This window comes from Macrobrachium nipponense, chromosome 10 (genome assembly GCF_015104395.2).
Source record: "Macrobrachium nipponense isolate FS-2020 chromosome 10, ASM1510439v2, whole genome shotgun sequence".
Taxonomy (NCBI): Eukaryota; Metazoa; Arthropoda; class Malacostraca; order Decapoda; family Palaemonidae; genus Macrobrachium; species Macrobrachium nipponense.
The window spans coordinates 87,708,769-87,721,589 of NC_087204.1; the positions used below are offsets into that span (position 1 = coordinate 87,708,769).

At 35.7% G+C, this 12,821-nt stretch overlaps 2 pseudogenes; both read right to left on the reverse strand.

Annotated features, from left to right (window-relative positions):
- Nucleotides 1-9,584: 9,584 nt before the first annotated feature.
- On the reverse strand, nucleotides 9,585-11,325 carry LOC135223739 (NADH-ubiquinone oxidoreductase chain 5-like; annotated as a pseudogene).
- Nucleotides 11,326-11,630: 305 nt separating this feature from the next.
- On the reverse strand, nucleotides 11,631-12,519 carry LOC135223740 (NADH-ubiquinone oxidoreductase chain 4-like; annotated as a pseudogene).
- Between the last annotated feature and the right edge of the window lie 302 nt (nucleotides 12,520-12,821).

The window sequence follows — 12,821 nt, forward strand, 5'->3', positions numbered from 1 at the left end:
AAAACTTGGGAAACATCTAAAGCAATATTTTTTCATTTAAGTGAAAACAACCACTGGATAAATTGGATTGGTAGTTCAGTAATTGCAAGATCAAAAGATGTCTTATTACGAAATCTTTTAGAATCTGCCATTATACAACTTACTTCCCATTGTAATTTTAATATTAGTCGTGGCCTGTTTCATTTAGATCCTTGTATTTGTAACATGTTTAAGAATTACCTCAAAGATACCATCATAGACTTGAATACAAATTAGTGGCCTAATAGATTTTTTCTTTGTATATGTATGGTTAATATTTTTATGTGAATAAGTTTTTGTTTATCAAAGGTTTGAATGTGGTCAGTTGTCGCCTTGTATTATCCTTTCATTTTTCTTGTCGCTCTTTCTGAGCAGTTGGACATAATCTTTTTGCAAGCCTCTTACATTGTACCATGCTTATGTTTGTTCGCTTGGGAAGGTTACTAATTCTACAGGTGTGTTGGATTCTATGGTACTAACCTCCTTATAATCAGTATTTGTCACTTATATGGCCCTTCCTCGTCCTCTCAGTTTCTCATGTATATTTCAGTCAGTCTGCTAAGTAAAGGACGTTGAGTCAAAAGATCTTGCAGCTACTCAGTGTTTCACATTCCTTCATGGCTTATACCTTTATTTATGCATTTATCACGTTCCAAACTTCTGTGATTCAGTTATACACACACACACTAACACACACACACACACACACACACACACACACACACACATATATATATATATATATATATATATATATATATATATATATATATATATATATATTCGAGCTACAAATTTCCCTTAATATCTAATTCACTCTACCTCGGAATTAATATATTTTCATATATGTAAACCAAAGGGGAATTTTTTAGTTGATAATAATTTCGTCCCCTCATGGGATAGAACCACCATCCAGTGGACAGGGACGAGATCAGGACAACAGTGATGTTAACGATTCGGCTAACAAGTGAGGTTATAAGTTTATACCGATTCTGTCCTTACAAATCACCATCGAACTTGGTTATTCCTAATTAGAATTGATATCCAACTCCCTCTAGCATGTTAGCAAATTTGAACGTTTGACAAACGTAGCCATATTATGAATAATTATCACATTCCGTGAATCATAAAAATTATTCGAGCTACAAATGTCCTTTAATATCTAATTTGCTCTACATTGGAATTGATATATTTTCATATATGTACACAAGTGAGGGGCAGTCATGTGCGACAATGCCACCGTCGCTGCTTATGTCAAAAAGCAGGGGGGGACTGAGATATTGACCCTTATGCGGCCTGGCGGACACCGTTCTAGAGTGTGGGGAGAACGCCGGAATCTCCCTGTCAGAGAGGTTCATTCTGGGAAAAAGGAACGTGATTGATGACGGACTCAGCAGGCGGAATGGTCCCTACACCCGGCAGTAGCGGGCGAGTTGATCAGGAGGTGGGGCACCCCCTCCACGGACTTGTTAGAAACGTGACTGAACTGCGAGCTCCCGGTGTTCTGCTCCCAGGTCCCATACCTGGCAGAGATGTGAGAAGATGCGTTCCAACACCCCTGGGACGGGCTAGACCTCTACGCATTTCCCCCCTTCAGAGTTCTCAGGCAGGTCCTCAATCGACTCCAGACCTCAAAAGCAGGTTACCAAGAGAAGTGGAAGATCTTCAGGGCCTGGTAAAAGGGATAGAACTTTGACCCCCTACGAACCAAGATTCCACACGTTACGGAATTCCTAGTCCATTGGAGGGAGGACATTTGTAGCTTGAATAATTTCTATGATTCACAGTGATGTGATAATTATTAATAATATGGCTACGTTCGTCAAACGTTCGAATTTGCTAACATGCTAGAGGGAGTTGGATGTCGGTTCTAATTACGAATAACCGAGTTCGACAGTGATATGTAAGGTCAGAATCGGTATAAACTTATAACCTCACTTGTTATCCGAATCGCTAACGTCACTGTCGTCCTGATCTCGTCCCTGTCCGCTGGATGGTGGTTTGATCCCATGAGGGGACAATATTACTATCAACTAAAAAATTCCCCTTCAGTTTACATATACGAAAATATATCAATTCCAAGGTAGAACGAATTAGATATTAAAGGACATTTGTAGCTCGAATAATTAATATGATTCACGGTGATGTGATAATTATTGATATATATATATATATATATATATATATATATATCTATATATATAATATTAATATAATATATACAGTGGTACCTCATTTGTCAAATGTTTATTATGTTGAACATTTTGTTTTTTCGATCGAAATTTTTGATAATTTTTTTTTTTAGCGTTTGTCAAACAAATGCTCGTACTTCGACCTGACAGATTATCTTGTTTATACTTGTATTAAATAGCCTACTGCATCTTACAAGAAAAACTGTTTTAACATGTTTTTTTTATTTACAATATATTGTTTAATAACATTTTCAACAAAAAATAAAGCATTTCAATATAACATTTTGCATAAAAGATGTACAAATTGTATGTCACACACAGCTGACTGGGACAGTAAATGGGAGCGTTGATATGTTAACAAGAGGAGAGAGTTAAAATTTTACTGTATGTAAGCAAAAGCAATAACAATTCACATGAAAAGGGAATTTCACAAACTATATATTTAACATAGTGATAAAATATGAAAAGAATCAAATGCAATACAGAAACAATAAAAAAGAAGTCTTGATGAACCGTTGTTCGTGTTCTGAGTAAATGAAAAAACAAAGCTTTCACAATAAAATTTAGCATAAACGATTAACAAAATCATTCGTAATTGCGTGATGCATATAGCTAACTTGAGGAAGAGGGAGGGGCCGTTTATATTTTGACGAATAATAAATTAATGATATTAAGTTATCGTGCGTCATGATGTGGAGAGAAGAGACAGTAAAATCTTTACTATACGTAATATGTACGTAAAAGCAGTACCAATTCATATAAAAAAAATTGATATCAGAGTAACTTTAACAATGGTAAAACATGAAAACAATTTCATGCAATACAGTATTTAAAAAAAAAAAAAAAAAGTCTTGACCCCAGTGATCGGTTCGCAAGTGAGACAAGAAAAGAAAGGGGCGGGGGAAGGGAAGAGTGGGGTCTTCTTCCCACCGACTTGCCAGCGGGACTGGGGTGATTATTCTCCCTTTTCTTTCACTTACACTTGATTTGTCCAAGTCACTTCTCTTTGTTACGGTAAAATACTTATCTGGTGACAATTGCTTTACACAATTTTTTACCACTGTTTAAGTAACTTAGCTCCATAATAAACCACACTGGGGCCACGTTCAGCTTCTATGTGCCTTCGACTGCTTGTTTAAACGACTTCCTTGTGAAAAGGGGAACAGGCTTATTCGGACCTTGGCTGATTCGGACCATGTACTGGCTCATTCGGACCTTTATCCAGGCTTATTCAGACCTTCATATGATTGGCCGATTCGGACCTAATATGCAGTGGCGGCTGCTGGCTATCATTCATTGGGATGCTGTTACAATTTTTTTTTTTTTTTGTTTTTCAATTCCTTGATATTAACTGCATAAACACACATTATATATATATATATATTATATATATATATTTAAATATATATTATATAGATATTATATATATATATTATATACTACTATACATATACTTACTTATATATTAGACCTTATTATTAATACCTTTTATACAATTATATATTATATATATTATATATGTAATTATAATAATATTATATATATATATAATTATATATAAGTATATATATTATCATATATATATGTGTGTGTGTGTGTGTGTGTGTGTGTGTGTGTGTGACACTATAAACAATGCCAAATACTTAATGGATGATTACACTAATCAAATTTGAAACTAAACAAAACTGGAAAAGTATTAAAATACTAAAATTCAAAACTAACTTTGGGCAGCGGAAACTGACAGACGGATTGACGGGAAATTGAGAATATGAGGTTACATAAAAATATCAATTTCATGTAAACTAAGCGTAGCAAAATAAAAATCATTAAACCATTAAAAAGAATAAAAACTCGAAAACAAAAACATTTAGATACAAAACTGAGCATGACAGTAAAATAAAATAACATAGGCATATATAAAACAAAAGGACTAAAGAACATCCACCTAAAACACAGACGCATGCATGCACATACATACACACACACACACACACAGCACTCTCTCTCTCTCTCTCTCTGAGGATGGCGCCAGCAGAATCGCTGCCGAAAGCTATCTTGAATTTTAGTATCTTACGTATGGATGTGGCCTTGAGAACCCAAATAAATAAAGGAAAATATTAGAGGGAAAAGGCAGAATAACTCACTTCTAACTTATCTTAAAAAGGATTGATTTGGTTATTTTTACTCTAGAAAAGGTCGCCATTAAAAACCAGCCAATTAATCTACATTACTTATTTACAAGAGGCCGTTGAATGGCCTGGGAAAAAGTAAATGCAACTTGTCTGCACGTGGACCAATCCTATCTCTCACAATAGGGGAAAGCTGGCCAAAATCAGATTAACTTCAATGCTGGTTTCCAAAATTATTCATAGTTATCTTGCGTTAAGGAAGCACTTGCGAGCAATGAGACATGGATACATGACTCGGCGAAGATCTGGAAGAGTACCTAGATTAGACACAGAATAAAATAAAGACTTCTTGCATAAGTTACAGTTATTCAATTTTATCTAACACACTGGGGGAGGAACTCTAGTATTTAAATGAGATATTCAATGAAGACTTTGTCTGTCTGGGACGATCACAAAAGGTGGCATGGGGCCACGAGGCAAGGAAAGGAACATGGGATGTCATTTGAGAATTAGGAGTTCGAATTTGAAAATGTGGAGTAGTTACTTGACTCGGAGGTAAAGAACTGGCGATATGACTGTATCTTAAGACGTACCTGGATGCCTTATGTAATTGGACCTTTGCAGAAAATGTTACATCCCTTCTTCTTCTGCCTGTATGTTGCAAAATGTTTTATAGGCCTAAAAAAATAATCTCAGCCTTCTGAGATGTAATCTGTTACTGATGAAGAGATTGCCTGTTCTTTGAGGAATAAAAGATGATGATGATTTTGGTGATATGTAAAAGAAGGCTATTAATCGAAATATCATAAGTATTAATATTAAGGCGTATGGAACACTTGTTTTTCAACTGATTTACAATATTATTTTCTTAAAAGTCCTTCTGCTCGCTTTTGGTGTATAATTTATTCTTTCATGAGGTAACTTGAAGTGCAAGAATGTATAGATAACCTCATTTGCTTTCATTTTGTATGTCTCATTGAAACACTTCAATATTGGTATATATGATTATGAAAAGAACTGTCTTTGGATTTCTCTGTTCAACCAGATTCACTTGAGCTAATTGTTTGATGCCCTCCATGTCCACCTTGCATCGTGTGATTTTCCTGATGCTCTTGACAGCTGGCTTAAATGTTGCCATTTGGCCCATTACATGGACTGACACCCATGGCCACCTAATGTTCTGGAGACATGGTCAACATTGGCTGCTTGGTACTGGAGGAAAGAGCCTGCAGTTTTTTCTGGGAGATCAACACCTTGCACTGCTGCAGCATTGCATCTATACTTGTTTGCTTCTGTGTATGGTATGCAGAAGCCAAGTTTGCTGATCATGTTAACCAGATCACGGTGACCATACTTGTTTTCGAGTGTCACACTGAAACCAACTTGCAAGGTGGAAGAAATGAGCGAGGGCATGTGGATTGCATGATAGCCTGACCAATTGAGGCCACATGCAATTGTGCATTTCTGCTCTTGATAATGCTGCTTCGGAGCATTCACAATGAATAAGGGAGGTATGCAACATTTGAATTAACAGAACACATTTCATCTGAATTTGGGTACTCCAAATTATGAAGTTCCATGAATTTTATCTCTGTCTTATGAGTTCCCCAACTGTTTCAATAATTCTGTCCATTTCATAGAGTTCTTGTGATTCACTTGCTCTGTCATGTCCTTCTTGGATAATAGTTTTAACACTGTACTTCTGAATAACGATATTAGGACATTGTTTGATGGTGGTAATTGATATTCTTGCACCATAGTGGTTCTCCAGCTTTTGCTTTAGTTGCTTGAGGATGTAACTTCCTCCTAAGTCTTGCCACTCTCTCTCATCATAACTAGGTGCAAGTATTGCAGTGTGATGGTCTCATCGTCGTTGTTTTCCAGAAAATCAATTTCATATTGAGCAGCATCAGCTTTAGATTTGTTTCTATGTCGACCAACTTTTCTTCTCTTCCTGAGAGATTTGCACTTGTCAGATGCAAATTCTGGAGAGGGTTTCCCTTTATGAACAGATCCTTGCACTCGTGATGGTACAGAGCATCCTCAGCTGGTAGATCATTTATCATAGAGAGACAAGATTTGACTTTCAAGGCCCAATCATCCTTCCTGATGTGACGGTGACTAATGATATTCTTTTAAAATCCTGAAGTCATAACATGACCGTATCTGTAGCTAGCTTTGGTAGGATTTATTCTTTGCTAGAGACATTTCAACAAGAACTCCACAGAAGAGGCAGTGGTTTTGAAATCGAAGGCATTTTCCTCTTCTGATCTCAGGTTTGCCTTATCCACTTCAGAAGAATCACGCTTTTTGTCAGACTTTATGGTTTTGGGATTTGCGTGCCTAGTCCTGCAAACTTTGTGCACAAAGATATCACGACTTTTGTTAAAGCCCACATCTGAAACATCTAAGTTTCTCACTTTGTTTGCACTGTTAATACCAGTACACCCTTTCTTTGTCAGCTTGACATTCACTTTTCTACAGATGACACACGCCATATCTGTTAAGTCTTAGTTTATCAACCCACATGACAATCATGCATTAATCTATGTACAAATGAAAAATGAAATTCAAACATTATCAACCTAGAAATGCTGCAAATAACATAGGTGAAAACATGCTGTAGATTACAAATAAGGCAAAGTAAAATCATTAGTTAATTGTTATTTACACAGAAATTTAGAGGATGATTGCAATTATCTGAAAATAGGTCACTTACAGGCAAATATTACCATGTTAAATGAATTCCTTGACCTGAAGAACATAGGGTTAGACACTTTGTTAGGATTTATAGCTCTAATAGTCTGGATGATATGGTAATTTTGGCATACGGTAGCACAGTGTCGGCCATCTTGAATTAGGGCAATTTTGGGGCATTAGTAGTGAGCAGATTTTCTAACCGGTATAATAGACCTGATTTTCTGTTGAATCCAGTTGAAAAAACAAAGTAAAGCAATTTTTTCCAACCTGACCATATTTTTTCAGTTTAATTATTGGACTATAGCAGTAACCTCTCCTCCTCCCTCTCCTCTCCTCTCCATCTTCCATACACTAATAAGAGTCTTCCATAAGGTAAGAGTGGTGTTAAACGTTCATTATTCATTTATGTTAATTTCTCATTGTTTTCTGTTTGTAAAATTGTTTATTCCACATAAAATGTATTTTTTGTTAATATTTTTTGGGGTATGGAACGCATTAATACTACGTATTTACATTATTTCTTATGGGAATTATTGTTTCGGTTTTTGTACGTTCCAGATATTGTTGGAGGTTCTGGAACAGATTATGTATGAAAACCGAGGTTCCACTGTATAGGAGTTTTGTAACTCATCAAGCAGTATCCCTGTATGGGAGGGTTCACCAGTGGGCACTTAAGGGATAAAAGCATCTTCAATAAGAGCAGTGCATGTGTGTAGAATGCAAGAGCCCGTGCATGATGTCGATGAATGGTGGAGACTCAACATGATCGGAATCAACCCCAAAGAACAGTTTTCTGAATCAAATAACTTGGCTATGCAAAGGTGCAGGATAGCATAGTGCAAACTGACCAGGGCTATCAAGTAAGCCTCCTATTTCACGACGAACAAAGTCCAAATGTTAATTACTGTAATGCCATGGCACAATTGAATAAATTAGAACGGAAATTTGCTTAAGACCCTAGTTATCGAACTGCTTACGAGCAGGTCCTTCAGACTTATCTCGAAGCTGGGTTCACTATATGCCTCATTTTGGTCTAAAAAAAAAAGGGAGCTCAACCACCCCTCTTAAGATTGTCTTTAATGCCTCATCTAAACCCAGGGAGAAATCTCTCTAACTGATTGCTTCTATCCAGGTCCCAGGTTAGTTGAATTATTGTATATGTTGCTAAGGCTCAGAGTTAATCCCTACGCCATGACTTCTGACATTTCTAAAGCATTTCATAGAGTCCTTGATCCAAAAGACACTGAGTATGCCTGATTCCTGTCGTATAAGGCACCAGCAGATGCGGTTACCTTTGCCTTCAGGGTCATGGTGTTCGGAATAACAATGAGTCGTGTCTTCTCCAACAAGTCTTTTAGACTCACTTGCAGGGAGCGAGGATCCGGTTAATATGTCGACAACTGTGTCACCACATTTGCCAATGCAGCCGAGTTGTGGGATGGTTGTGTCACTGTTAATCAACTCCTAGACAAAGCTAATATGCCATTGAGGGGATGGGCTAGTATAGCCTAATGTTTGATTAAAGGGTAGGGTGTAAAGAACCAGTTGAACTTTCTGTGTTGGGAATGTCATGGGAGAGGAGTAAACATGAGATAGGTTTGAAACTGTCTAAGGGAGTAAAAGACTTGCTAGCTGATGGGGTTTTCCCATGAAGTGTTGGATCCTTTCTGTTTCTAATTTTGACTCTTCCTTTATATCTCAATTTACTGATGAGGAGGATAATAAAATGATTATCTAGTATAAATAGTACAACTGACTTCCAATCAGTTAGCCTGGTATTTCCAGGATAATCAATGCTTATTTCAATCACTTTTATCACTATTGTCCTAATCATTTCAGCGGCAGTTATAATTCTCTCTACACTCCTAGCAAAAAAAACTATTACAGACCGAGAGAAAAGATCCCCCTTTGAATGTGGATTCGACCCCAAAGGATCAGCACGACTACCGTTTTCACTACGATTTTTTCTAATCGCTATTATTTTCTTAATTTTTGATGTAGAAATCACACTCCTCTTACCCCTAACCACAATCATCACATTCTCTAACGTAAAAACATGAACCCTCACAGGGTTATTTTTCCTCATTATTTTACTCTTAGGATTATACCACGAGTGAATCCAAGGAGCTTTGGAGTGATCTGAATAATAGAGATCATAGTCAACTATGATATTTGATTTGCATTCACAAGGTGCTCCAAGGAGCTGATCTTAGTTAAAAAGCGAACGTCGCACCCAGTTTCGACCTGGGCTCCGGTAACTATTACCTTTAACTAAAATAATTAGTTAAAACCAAATAGAGGTATACCACTGTTAATGGTATCATTGAACTCAAGTTCTAACTAAGGGAACAACAAGAAGGGGAAGAGGCTTCTAACTTCAATCTCAGGCGGTTTAATTCCGTCTTTATTCCTGTTTTTATAGTGTAATAAACACATTACATTTTCATTGTAAAGCTAAAGGTACAAATCCTTTTTAAAACACCTAAGGACAAACTTGCCACCTCTACAGCTTCAATGTAACGCTCAAAACTTTAAGCTTCTTAAGTTTAAATGATCAGTAAAAGACCTACCAATCAAATTAATAAAATAATTAAATAAGTTTTAATTCTATTTTCTTGAATTGCCTGAAGGTAGCCAGAAGATTTCATAAGAGTGCTGTAAATACCCTGCCCACCATAATATTCGGATCAACCTCCATCTCCTAATTGGGTGTATACAAAACCACCAGCTAAAACACCCCGTCTAATTCCGATAGTAGATAATAGAGGCATAAATCACATAGAACCAGAAAAAACAACAACAGGATAAAACTGCAAGGAATTAAGCTTATAATTTTCTACTATTAAATTTAATACATATCCAATAAAACCCCCAACTAAACTCACAGCCAAAGCAAGTAGTTTCATCGACAAAGTAAGACAAATTATAGTAGGAGAAGGAAACACAAGCCAAGAAACAGCAGAACCACCTACTACAGCACCAATTCTTAAACCCAACATAGGCCAAGTTATCAAAGTCTCAGAATCTCTAACAGATGAAACAGACCTTAAGTTATAATCACCTCTAAGCCTGTAATATACAAGACGGAACCTGTAACAAACGGTAAGACCAGTAGCCAAAGCTAACAACCAGAAACAAATCTCATTAAGAGGATTTAAAAAAGCTACTTCTAGAATTAAATCCTTCGAATAAAACCCAGCCAAGAAAGGAAACCCACAAAGAGCTAAATTAGCTAAATTAATACAAACAACCCTAATAGGTATAAAATTTACTAAACCCCCTATCATACAAATATCCTGATAATCCCCAACACTATGAATGATTGAACCAGCACATATAAATAAAAGAGCTTTAAACAAAGCGTGAGTTAAAAGATGAAAAAAGGCTAAAGTAGCCCACCCTAATCTTAAAATAGTAATTATAACACCCAGCTGACTTAACGTAGAGAGAGCGATAATTTTTTTAAGTCAGTTTCAAAATTAGCCCCCAACCCAGCTATAAACTTAGTTAAACAACCTAACAATAAAAGTAAAGTCCTAGCAAAAGAAGTCATAAGCCTAGAATGGAATCGAATTAAAAGGTAAACTCCAGCAGTTACTAAAGTTGAAGAATGTACTAAAGCAGAAACAGGAGTGGGAGCAGCCATGGCTGCAGGCAGTCAAGCAGAAAAAGGAATCTGAGCTCTTTTAGTCATAGCAGCTAACACCACCAAAAAAACAACATAACTTCTACTTAAAGACTGCTCTCCAACATAAAAATAAAACTTTCAACCACCTAAACTCAATATTAAAGAAATTCTTAATAAAATAGCAACATCTCCTACACGATTAGACAAAGCTGTCAATATTCCTGCCCCAGCAGATTTTTCATTTTGGTAATAAATGACTAAAGCATAAGAAACTAAACCTAGCCCATCCCAACCCAATAAAATACTAATTATATTAGGACTAATAATTAACAATAACATAGAAAGTACAAATCCTAAAACCAAGTATATAAAACGACCAATATTATAATCTCCAGACATATGACCCCCTCTATAAAATAAAACCATAGAAGAAATAAAACAAACAAAAGACATAAACATCATTGATATTCAGTCAATAATCAAAGCTATTTCAATTCTAGCTCTATTAATTCTAATCAACTCTCAATCTATAAAATAACAACAACCAGAAGAAAGTAAATTTAAAGAAGTAATTAAACTACAAATAGACACAAGTAACAAGAAAACCATACTACTTAAATTCATTTTATTATTTCATAACACTGCTCAAAATAGAAAACTATATCTTTGGTCCCACAAACCAACATTTTATTTAAATTTAAACCATCTAAGCCACTAACAAACCAAAACAGAACCTTTCAATACTAAAACATTTAAAGGCAACCAATGAAGAATTAAAATTAAATATTCCCGAACTTTTCCAGAACAATAAGAAAACAAAGCCCTAAAATATTTCCCATGCTGACTCAAAGAAAACATATAAAGACTATAAGCAGCTCTCAAAAACGAAAGCAAAGCAACAGGAATTATTGCCAATAAAGCTCAAGATACCACTCTGAGAATTAAACTAATTTCACCTAATAAATTAACAGTAGGAGGAGCAGCCATATTCCCCGCTCTTAAAACAAATCATCATAAAGCCATAGTAGGTATAAAACTAAGTAAACCCTTACTAATTAATAATCTTCGACTCCCCAACCGCTCATACACCATATTTGCTAAACAAAATAAACCAGAAGAGCAAAGACCATGACCAACTATAACAGAAACAGCACCAGATAACCCTCACCAACTGAAAACTCTAAGACCAAAGACCACATAAAACCAACCCTATATGAGCTACAGAAGAGTAAGCAATTAAAGCTTTTGTATCTGTCTGACGTAAACAAATAAAACTCACAAAGATACTACCCAATAAGCCCACTGAAACTCAAAATCACCTAAAAGTCACAGCCGATTGAATAAAAAGAGGACACACTCGAACTAAACCATACCCCCCTAATTTTAATAAAACACCAGCTAAAATCATAGAACCAGCCACAGGAGCCTCTACATGCGCCTTAGGAAGCCATAAATGAACCAAATATACAGGCAATTTGACAGTAAAAGCCATAACCCTACAAATATATCATACTGCCATCAACCTTACTCCACACTCAGGAAGTGACGATAAATTAAATGTTACGGAACCCCCTGTTCTATACAAGCTTAAAATAGAAATCAACAAAGGTAAAGACCCAAATAAAGTATAAAACAATATATAGACCCCAGCTTGAAGCCACTCAGGCTGATAACCCCAACCTAAAATTAAAATTATAGTAGGAATTAAAGAACTTTCGAAACAAACATAAAATATTAAATAATCAAGACAAGAAAAAGTCAAAACCAACCTCAACAAAAGAAAGATATTAACTAATAAGTTTTCAACTTTTTGTCTTCTTCCAACTACTAAAGCCATAATCCAAAAACAATAAAATTAAAATATAATCATAATCTAAACCTAACCTTAAACCTAGAAAAGAAAAAGTAAACCCATTTAAGGAGTAAACTCCAAAAATAAAACTAGCTAAAAATAAAGTCAACTGAATAGACAATCAACTATCTGCAATCAAAGTTATCAATAAAACTATTAAAATAAATCTTAACATCTCAAAACATTAAAACTTCCAAAATTGTCCCTTCCATGCCTACGAACAATAGAAACTAACAAAGCTAAAGCAAGGGCCCCCTCACATGCAGCAAGAGTCAGAAAAAACAACACAAAATATAAGTCCC